Raw genomic sequence first — 10,867 nt, 5'->3', positions numbered from 1 at the left:
CAGGGCACATGCCCAGGTTGTGGGCTCAATCCCCAGTAGGGAGCATGCAGGAGGCAGCCAATCAATGATTCTCATCATTGATGTTTCTTTCTCTCCTTCTCCCTTCCTCTCTCGGGAATCAATAAAAACATATTTTTAAAAAAGAAGTTTGAAAATTACTGAATTAGGATCTCTGCCAAACAGAAATTTCTGCCAAACAGCGAGTGGCTGTCAGTTGTATGGCCCGAGCCTTGACACTTTTTTTTCTCTCTACAGGCATCCCTGTTCTTCCGGTCACTCTTCCTCTTTATTTCTTTCCATTCTATTTCCTTCTCCTTCTTACTCCTCCTCCTCCTCTTCTTTTTCCTCCTCCTCCTCCTTTTTCTCCCCTCCTTTCCATGTCTTTTCTATCAAAATGAAACATTTGTTCAGCACTTAATAGCACTGGTAAGTTTCATTGAAGATTCTATACATATCTCTGAAGATGTTTGGTGCTAGGGATTTAGTCCCTGTTGTCCTCAAGAAGCTTAAGGTGCAGGACAGAGTGAAGTGCGCAGAAGCAAACCAGCAATAGCAATGGGCTGTGTAAGAGACCCATGCAAGCACAGGGCAGGTTAGCTGAGAAGGTCACAGCATGGGTTCCAGGGTCACACTGCCTGGGTTCATGATATTCTCACTCAAGTTTCTACTTGCTGGGTGGTCCCGGCAGGTGGCTTGATCTCTGAGCTTCAGTTTCATTATCTGAAGATAGTGGAGATGATATTATTCTCTACTTCATTTGACTGTGGTGAAAATTAAATGCGTTAATACACACAAAAAGCTTAGACTAGTACTTATGAGCCTGTGGTAAGTGTTCAATGAGTATGTGTTTGTGTGCTTTTAATGTAAGGTGTTTTCAATGCAGAGAGGCCTGGGCAGAGCTAAGAATTCTGGGAATCAGTGATATTTTAGCTGAGTTTTAAACAATGACCAGAAAATTATTTTCAATAGACAAAGAAGATGTTCAACAGACAATGTGATATTCCAAGAAGTGGGAATAGCATTCCAAAGACCCTGAAGGGAAAGAAACCATCACTCACTTGATGATAGTGATGACAATAATAGCTTATCACAAAACTTATAAAACACAGACAAGTACAATGAAATAAAATTTAAAGTTTCCTTTAATTTAATCATCCAGAGATTATCACTACATAATTTTTGTTTCCTTTCCAACTCTGTAAAGCCCAGATTTTAAAGCACTGAGTTCATAAGGATCAAAATGCCTTACAACCTACTTGTTTTTCTGATTACACATTCATTATGAACATTTCTCCATGTCATTCTTCTCCTACAACACATTTTTAATAACTACATAGCATTCCATTTCAAATTATAAATAGCATGCTTGTTCATTTAGCATGATAATGTAACAATATTTCTATGATGTTCTTTCAATAACTTCCTAAAATTGGAATTGTCAAGTTAAGGACAATTTTAAACTTTTGCTATATAGGGTGTCCCCCCAAAATGTCTTCACACACTTTGAATAATTATAAAGCCAGTGCTTATTAAAATACATATACAGAGGACACCCTGTATATGTACAGTCAAGATACCTTCAGAAATGTTGTGTTATAAATAGGAAGGTTGCTGAGTGATAATGCAGGCACTTGCTGGAGGATATGCATCTGTCCAAGAGTAAGGAAATCTTACGGGTGAGGCCCGAGTGAACACACACATAACTGGGGACACAGCAATTAATCCCACATCCAGATGAAAAGATAAGACAAAAGCCAGAAGGTGAGGAAAATGACAGTTTTATGGCATTCCTGTTCATATAGTTCTTTCATAAAAAGGCACTCCTTCCAGCCCTAGCTGGTTTGGCTCAGTGGATAGAGCATCAGCCTGCAGATCTAAGGGTCCTGGGTTTGATTCCAGTCAAGGGCACATGCCTGGGTTGCGGGCTCAATCCCCAGTAGGGGGCATGCAGGAGGCAGCTGATCAATGGTTCTCTCTCATCATTGTTGTTTCTCTCTCTCTCTTCCTTCTGAAATCAATAAAATTATATATATTTTTAAAAGCATTCCTTCTGTTTGGTAAATTAACTGCATCATTCTCAGTCCATTTCCATTAGCAACTGCAATAACTACTGCCTTATTCCTGTTCAGTTCTCACCCCCATGGGAGTGTGCATCTGTAAGTGAATTTCTACCTTTGCTATTGGGTAGGTCTTGGTACTAAATCAGTTTGACTTTTTCAATAAAGAGCACTTTTGCAGCCCAAGGGGAATATTTAGTGAAGACCATATTGGTGATTAGAAGGATGGGGAGGATTTAATATTTGTTAAGAATCTACTATTGACCAGCAATTTGCCTACATGTATCATTTAATCCCTCAATTACTGGATATATAATTTTACAATTACCACTATTTTTTTAATTGCACATTTTTTAAAAAAATATATTTTTATTGATTTCAGAGAGAAAGGGAGAAGGAGAAAGAGAGATAGAAACATCAATGATGAGAGAGAATCATTAATTGGCTACCTTCTTCATGCTCCCTACTGGGGATAGAGCCCCCAACTTGGGCATGTGCCCTTGACCGGAATTGAACCTGGGACCCTTCAGTCTGCAGGCCAATGCTCTATCCACTAAGCCAAACCAGCTAGGGCACAATTATCACTTTTTTTAAAAATGAAATTTCAACTCAAAAAAATTAAGTGACTTAAGTGATCCTGCTGCAAATAACTGGCAAAGCAGGGATCCCAGCACACTCTGCTGAATTTCAGGGCTCATCCTCTCTCCACTGCCTCCAAGAAATAGAGATACCCTCCCACCCCCACCCCGTGAATTCCACACAAGTTTACACTAGCAGAACCTGAATTGATGTGTTAAACACTTGAATTTAAAAACAAAGGTCTAGTCCTGGCCTGTGTGGCTCAGTTGGTTGGAGCATTGTCCTGTCCCATATACCGAAAAGTTTCGAGTTTGATTCCTCTAGGATGCGGGCTAGGTCCCCAGTGGGGTTACTTACCGAAGGCAACTAACCAATGTTCTCTCATCTCTTTCTTTCTGTCTCTCTCTCTCTCTCTCTCTCTCTCTCTCTCTCTCTCTCTCTCTCCCTTCTCCTGTCTCTAAAATCAATAAGCATATCCTCAGGTGAGAATTAAAATAAATAAAAAATAATAAAATAAAAACAAAGGGCTAAAAAAGAAAATTAAAATTAAAAAAATATATATAAACAAAGGGCTGAGAGAGAAGAGGTTGGGTGCCTTGGGAAAGACTGGGTGACTTAGGCAACACAGAACCTCACACAGACTGGCTGTTGGTTACTGTTTCCAGATGCTGCTGTGTTCTTTTCCTTCTCCACATCACCACCAGGTAGCCCCTCACTGAGACGACAAATGAAATCAGAATTCAGGTCCTGGTTTCCAAGCTCCGGTTAGAGACCTGATCAGTTCTAACCAAGAATTTTTTGCATTGGAAACCCAGAGCTGAAAGGACTTCTCTGTGTGAGTGGTGAGACGTGAGGTATTACCACTAACGTTTGGAGATGTGAGAAAGAGATTTGCTTCCTGACTGCTTTGGGGAGAGGGAGGAGTCCTCAGCTCCAGGCTGCCTCCACTGGCTGGACATCTGAATTGAACTCTGACCTTAGAACGATTCTTCTTCCTATTCCCGGGAACTCCGCTTCCTTCTGAACTAAGTTTACTTCCTTGAGAAGGAAATAGAAGCCCAGAAAAGAGAAGACATGCCGCCAGGCCACACTGGGAGTGGATGGTGGCAAAACCCCAGGACAGAGTAAAATTCCCACTTTGACCCTGGGGTGAGGGTTCCTAAGGTGCTATCAATGTGCTTGATGCTGGAGAAGAAATGGGACTCCAAAGCAGCTGTGTCCTGTGGGGCTATTTTCTAGTCTTTAAGGGCTCTAAACTCTCTTTTGAAAATCCCACCCTTCAAATATCAAGCACATCAAAATGCACCCCCATCCCATATCTCAATTAATGAATGTATAATACATTTCAGTTCAGTGGTAGATAAGCTGTTTTTTTGGCAGACATTTAACTAAACATTTATTTACTTCAATTTTGCAGTTTTCCTTGTATATTTAGGTGTTGTTGTTTTTTAATTGATTCAAGAGAGAGAGAAATGAAGGGGGGAGACAGGGAGAGAGAGAGAGAGAGATTTGTTGTTCCACTTATGTATGCATTCATTAACTGATTCTTGTATGTGCCCTGACCAGATCAAACCCACAACCTTGGCATATCGGGACAATGCTGTAACCAACTTAGCTACCCAGCCAAGGCTCCTTGTATATTTTGAAGCCAATAATTTTTGTTCTTCAGGCCTCAGACATTTTCATCAGCTCTGGGCAAGCTGGTCCTAGAGTTTTTGGCTTTAGGGCTATCCTCGAATATTTGGTGTCTTTCTAAGTTGGACAAAGGTATCCCCCTTCCAGGCAAATACATTTTGGAAATGTTCATCCTTCCCGGATTAAATTCAGCTAGAACGAGGAGGTGGGTGGAGGGACTGAAGAGGTAAGAAGCTGCCTTCCTACGGTCAAGGAGAGTGTATCTGAGGTTGTGAGTGGGATGAGGTTGCCGGCTCAAGGTGGGGATGCAGGCAGTTCCTCAAAAAGACATTCAGGGGCTATACTTCTCAGCCCAAACCCCCCTTTCTATATGCATTGTCTTTTCTGACTTTGAACAAAGATTAACATTGAAGTTTCAAAGGCTAAACTTCCACAAGATAAGTAATTTAAAAATCAATGGGTCTGGGGTCAAAGGCAAGTCATGTGTGATCTTCATCATTGTATGAAAGCATAGGAGCCAACCAAGTTTACTAAAATGACAGGGCAGGGAGCTAAGGATGAAGACTCTCTAATCTGAAAATGACATATTATAATAAGAGACAGACCTCTGGAGTACATGCAAGACAGGGACAGATACTTTCTGGGAACCAAATGCCTTTAGGAACTGGCACGTGGAAGTGGTTATTGTTGGAAGTGGCCAGTTGTAAAATAATTGATGTGTACAGTATATGGCACATAGGGTATATCTGCCCAATGTTTAAATGAAAAAAATATAATTAATAAATATTGGTTCCTCTAAATTCTTCACTGAGAGGAAGAGAGAGGGTGTCATCCCTTATGTACCCCTGTACATATTCAGCAAGCATATTTTAGCCTAGTACAAAGATGAAAGCATTCCTAGTGAAAAAAATACTACTTAATAGAATAAATTATGCATTCAAAGGTTTAGATTAGAAACCAAACTACAGCAGGGGAAACTGAGTAAGTTGTATAGTTACGAAAAAGAGTAGTCATTTTTTTTCTCGGTTGTGAGGACCTAAATAGTAAATGAGCAATGTGGTAGGAAGTTTGGCCTGGCAGCTGATCAATGATTCTCTCTCATCATTGATGTTTCCATCTCTCTCTCTCCCTCTCCCTTCCTCTCTAAAATACTGGGTAACTTATGAATTTTTTTTTTTTTTGCAGGGCAGTCAAAACTGACCCTCATGTGGATGAAAGCAGCATCTAAGTCAGATGAGCTGAGAAAGAGCAGAGTGGAGGCAGGAAACCTGGAGAGATTGGTGCTGTGGGGAGAGCAGAGGAAATGGGATGAAGCAGGGAAGCCACAGTGGGAAGGAGAAAAGGTAGAAACATCCTGGAGACAGAAGCATCAGGACTGGACAGGTGTTAAAATGGTGGGAAGAGTGACATGTAACTCCTGGATTTTACACTCAGGTTTCTGGAAAAGCGATGGCCCCGTTTCCAGAAAGGGTAGGAAGAGAAGGGAGAGTCTATTGGGCTTAGGGAGAAGGTGAGTTTGACTTCATTCATGTGTTGTTTCATTTGCTAATGGGAGAGCCTAGAGTTTAGCTCCTCTTGGCTCGAGTTAACTGTACGGGTTAAAAAGCCTTACTCTCTGACATTCACATACCTCTCCAGTGACAAATAAGCCTTGTGGTCCCTTCCCTCTCTCCTTTGACTTAATACTGAAAGAATTCATGTCTGTTTCTAGCCCCTTGTTTGTGGTCATTTCACTTGGCAATGGAAAGAGAGATGGAGCGAGGATGGGTCAATTACTGTGAGTGGGGAGGGCTGGGGACAGAGGTGGTGGCAGGAGATCATGGGTGAAGCAGGAATGAAAACAGGTGGGGACTCGAGGCCAGTGCCAGGCCTCTGGACTCCAGCCCGAGCAGCATGCCATCCAGCCAGGGCAGTGAGGGCATTAGAGGAGACGAATAAGTCTATCCACTGCCTTCAAACCGCTGCTGTGAGTGAGCTGCAATAATGAACTTAGCTGCCCTTCCTGCTTTCCCATCTCCTGCCTGGGAGACCTGCATCAAAAAAAAGTCTCAGGCACACAGGTCTCTGATGAAAAAACCTTTTTTTTAAGTTAAAAAATATTTCACCACTAATAAGGTTCACTGTAGGAAAAAAACTTGCAAAATGCAGTAAGATAAAACAAGCTCATCAGATAAATACTATTGATACTTGGTCTTCTTTCAGAAATTGTACACTCTTTGTATGTGTGTGTATATATATAATGTAGTCACACGTTATTTCTTGATGTTTTCCCCAGATTTCAGGTGGAAAATTAATGGGCAGTCTTCTAACGTGCTAGTGGATGGTTTCCAATCCAGTGCACATTTGGAACCTGAGTCCCCTGCTGACCTCAACTACCCACCCAGTGGGAGCTGTGGCATAACCAGGCCAGCTGCCTGCAGACCCTCTAGTGGCGCACAAACCCCAAACAAAGGGTCCCTCTCTTAAGCCCACGTGCTGATTTTTTACCAGGGGAGGTCCTAAATGCCAGCGAGAAGGCCCCAATTCCTTGGAACCATGTCAGGCTCTAGTGGACTCCACCTGGAGGACAGCAGGGGCCACGCATCTCCTGGGGAACTTCGAGTGAAGGGAGAAGAACAAAGAACTCTTATTTGGAAAACACCCACTATGCTCCAGTCAGCACTGCTGGGCCCTGCGTGAGAACCATCATCTGTACACCAAAGGTTCCAGGACCAGGGGACGGTTCTCTGCCTGCATGCTGTTTGAAGGCTGGGGGGTGGGGGGAGATAGAAAGAAAGGAAGAAGGAAGGAAGGAAGGAAGGAAGGAAGGAAGGAAGGAAGGAAGGAAGGAAGGAAGGAAGGAAGGAAGGAAGGAAGGAAGGAAGGAAGGAAGGAAGGAAGGAAGGAAGGAAGGAAGGAAGGAAGGAAGGAAGGAAGGAAGGAAGGAAGGAAGGAAGGAAGGAAGGAAGGAAGGAAGGAAGGAAGGAAGGAAGGAAGGAAGGAAGGAAGGAAGGAAGGAAGGAAGGAAGGAAGGAAGGAAGGAAGGAAGGAAGGAAGGAAGGAAGGAAGGAAGGAAAGAAAGAAAAGAAAAGAAAGAAAAAGAAAGAAAAAAAGAAAGAAAGAGAGAGGAAGGAGGGAGGGAGGGAAGGAAGGAAGGAAGGAAGGAAGGAAGGAAGGAAGGAAGGAAGGAAAGGAAAGAACAAGCAGAAACTAGCCCAAGGATCTCAAAACAAGCTCCTTGAGAACAACTGAAGGTGGTGAAGTCTACTTCTGCCTTCCCTTGGATGACCAGCAGGTGGCAGAAGAGGACAACTCAAATCAGTAGGACTGTAGACAGGATCTGGGAAAGAGTTTGAAACTATCATACTTTTTTTGATTAACTGATACTTTTTTCTTTCTTTTTTTTCCCACTTCTTGGATAACCTAAGCAGGGGTCCTCAAACTTTTTAAACAGGGGGCCAGTTCACTGTCCCTCAGACCGTTGGAGGGCCGGACAGTTTAAAAAAAAAAAACTATGAACAAATTCCTATGCACACTGCACAGATTTTATTTTGAAGTAAAAAAACAAAACGGGAACAAATACAATATTTGTATTTGCATGTGGCCTGCGGGCCGTAGTTTGAGGACCCCTGAATGAGTCTTACCCAACTGGCCAGCCCATGGTTGTTTTTTAACCCTTGGGAGATTTGGAGTCGAGCACGCCTCTGTCCTCACCCACTGTCATTCCAGTTTTCACACTGTTAGGAGATGGCTCCTAATGAAAACACACTATTGGATAAGCTGGCTTTGACGTTGATATGCATTTAGCCTGGACTACTTACTTCCTTGCCCATTCACTAGCTCCGAGTTGTTAGAAAAGTGACTAAGCCCCCATTTTCTCACTGGGCATACTGACAACTATGGGAATTAAAATGAGAACATAGAATTAATCACCAGTACAACACAGGACACCTGGGAAGTCTTCAATGCATGACAATTATCTCGCCCCATTCAAAACAACCTGAAGGCAAAGTGAATAAAGAGACTATCTAGTATAGGGAGGGGCATCATTTCAAAGAGGTTAAAAGAGGTAGAGAAAGATTTTGAAACCAGAATTTTCCTTGTTAATTAGTTAATTAATTGATTTTTAAATTGAATTTGAGAGAGAGAGAGAGAGAGGAAGGGAGAGGGAGAGGGGGAAGAAAAACATTGATGTGAGAGTGAAACATTGATCAGCTGCCGCCTGCATTCCTCCTACGGGGATCAAGTGCATGTACCCTGACTGGGAATCGTACCAGCAACCATTCGTTGCATGGGATGACTCCCAAACAACTGAGCCACACCAGCCTGGGCCTTTATTAATTTATTTTTAACTCTCCTGTGCAGTGAAAGCAGTCTCAACACTTCTTTGTCCTTATTATTTCACTTAAATTGATTTTGTTCAATGGATTCAATAAAAATTTACCAAATTTATTAGATATCAGATACTAGCATAGACCCTAGAGGTACAAATGTAAGTAAGACATTGGATTTGTTAATGTTTTCTTTCTTCTAATGTCTTTGTCTGATTTGAGCATTGGGTGTTGCTGAGCCAAAGTTCAGTGCCCGATGCTTTGAAAGACAAAAATTCAAAACGTCCCTAACTGGTTTGGCTCAGAGCGAAGGCCTGCGGACTGAAAGGTCTCAGGTTCGATTCCGGTCAAGGGCATGTACCTTGGTTGTGGGCACATCCCCAGGAGGGGGTGTGCAGGAGGCAGCTGATTGATGTTTCTTTCTCATCGATGTTTCTAACTCTCTATCCCTCTCCCTTCCTCTCTGTAAAAAATCAATAAAATATATTTTTTTAAAAAATTCAAAACGTCCAAGTTTGAAGTGAGGAAAGGTTTATTGGTCGAGAAGCCACCAACTGAGAAGGTGGGGGACCTAATGGTACCCCAAATCCATCTTGCTCACTGGACTAGATTAAAGGATTTTAAGGGGCTGGGGGAACAGGTATGCAGAAGTGTTGGCTGGAAACGTTTTAATTGGAGGACCTTGAAACTTGGCCATTTATGGTAAAGAGGTATCAACACAGGGATTTCCTGGACAATGAACCTTTGGCTTCTGAAAGGGTTGTGGTGTTTGTGTTCCAGTTATATCCTGATGCTTTGATTCCATTAGATCAAAGGGGGTTGGTGGATGAGACTTTGTTTCTGGGTTCAGCTGGAGGTCAAAGCACATGCGTCAGCTACAAGACTTGTGTTTTTGGTCTGTTGTCACCAAAAACAACTCAGTATCAAGTTAATCAGGATAGGATCACTTTGAGCTGGTTCTGTGGTTACAGGGGCAGTTTCAGCCTCATACAATGGGTTAGGAAGAATTTTATCATCCTTTATTCTTGAAAAGATTGTGCAGAATTGGTATTATTTCTTCCTTTAACTAAAGCTTTGTGAATTCACTAATGGAAACATATCTGGGCCTAGAATTTTCTTTGTGGGAAGATATTAAACAACAAATTCAGTTTCTCTAATAGATATAGAACTGTCAGGTGTTAATCTTTTTTACTAAGTTTTAGTAGTGTATGTCTTTCAAAGAATGGGTCCAATTTTTGTAAGTTGCTATGCTCTCCAAATTTTGATTGAGTGTGCCTCTCGGAGCTATTGAACAGAGAACATTATGGGCAGAAAATAACATCTAGAAAAAGACTGACTTTGAAAAGCACCAGTTTTGAGATGTGGTGAGGAGCCTAGTAATGCTGAGACTATGGTTAGCCTTCTGCCAATTTAATATGTATTTATTTGAGGGAGAAATGAATTTGCTTTGTTTCAGAAACTGTTCTAGGCATTAAAGATATAAAATTGAAAAAAAAGCACAATGATATGCCCTTTGAAGCTTATAAGCTTATATTTCAGAGAAATATACAGACAGTAAAAATGTAAGGGAAAGAAATATTAATATAACTTTAGTTAGAGAATGATTTATTTCAAAAAGAAAGACTTTAAAAGGCACAACTTTAGATACTTTGGTTTGGGATGGTGTCTCTGAAGTGAGGAAATCAATTTGAGCACAGACACCTGCCTGAAGGGAGGCAATGATCTGTGCAAAAATGTGGGAGACCAGCAGTTCAATTTGACAAGTGAGAACCAGTTTGCCATGTCGTGATAAGATTCCAATAGGGTCTTGCCCAGCTGGTGTGTGTGGTTGAGCATTGACCTATGAACCAGGAGGTCATGGCTCGATTCCCAGTCAGGGCATGTGCCTGGGTTGCTGGCTCGATTCTCAATAGGGGGTGTGCAGGAAGCATTGGATCAATGATGCTCTCATCATTAATGTTTCTCTCTCTCCCTTTCCCGTCTTCTCTGAAATCAATAAAAAATATATTTTTAAAAAAGATTCTGTTAGGGTCTTACCCAGGTTAATTTATTTGACCTCTTGACAAGGATTTTGATGGGTTCTCCTTCTTTGTGGGTTTCTTTATCTTCCTTCTCTTTTTAGGATGAGCAAGAAAATACTAGCACAACCCACCTTAACATGAATATATTACTGTTGTGTCATGTTGGAAGAAACGTAACTTTTTTTATTTCTACAAAACACTAAACTTACTTATGAATCTCCACTTCTTTTCTGCTGAAAAGAGCCCCCCTCCCCCCGGCCCTAAC

The sequence above is a fragment of the Myotis brandtii genome, unplaced genomic scaffold, assembly GCF_000412655.1.
Source record: "Myotis brandtii unplaced genomic scaffold, ASM41265v1 scaffold26, whole genome shotgun sequence".
NCBI lineage: Eukaryota > Metazoa > Chordata > Mammalia > Chiroptera > Vespertilionidae > Myotis > Myotis brandtii.
The sequence above is the reverse complement of the archived record's forward strand: the minus strand, read 5'-3'. Positions refer to the sequence as shown.